A 543-nucleotide genomic window follows, 5' to 3' on the forward strand; every position below is an offset into this window, starting at 1 on the left:
AATTACCTATCAGACAACCTATAAGAACAACCTATCAGAAGCCGTATATTCCAGTGTATCCAATATCTGATAGGTTGAAAATCTAATAATATTCCTTATTTGTTAGTTGTACCTTATTAGGTTTGCATATATTGTATATTATGACATGCTGATTTTAGTACCTTCAGTAAGTACTAAAATCCCTAAAATATTTCTTCCTTCGGGAAGGCAGACTTGAGATCCATTTATGAAACAAGGAGATCTTGGAGAATCGAGGAATCCTTCATGGAGACTTTCTCCATCCTTAAAATAAGGAAGAACTATGGACGGGTGTTAATTATCAGGCTTAGGGTACTATTTTATTATGCGTATTTGTTGTACGACGAATATGTGTAGGACAGAAACATCCTCGGATCTCTCTATTGGATAGAGAAATTCGGAGATCTTTGATTGGCTATCCTATAGCTAATCAACGGGCTTAAAAACCTGTAAACTCGTGGAATCGTTCGTGGATTTACAACTTTTTACACATAATAAAAACAGAGAAGAATCATTTTTAATGCA

The sequence above is a fragment of the Trachymyrmex septentrionalis genome, unplaced genomic scaffold, assembly GCF_001594115.1.
Source record: "Trachymyrmex septentrionalis isolate Tsep2-gDNA-1 unplaced genomic scaffold, Tsep1.0 scaffold11, whole genome shotgun sequence".
Classification (NCBI taxonomy): domain Eukaryota; kingdom Metazoa; phylum Arthropoda; class Insecta; order Hymenoptera; family Formicidae; genus Trachymyrmex; species Trachymyrmex septentrionalis.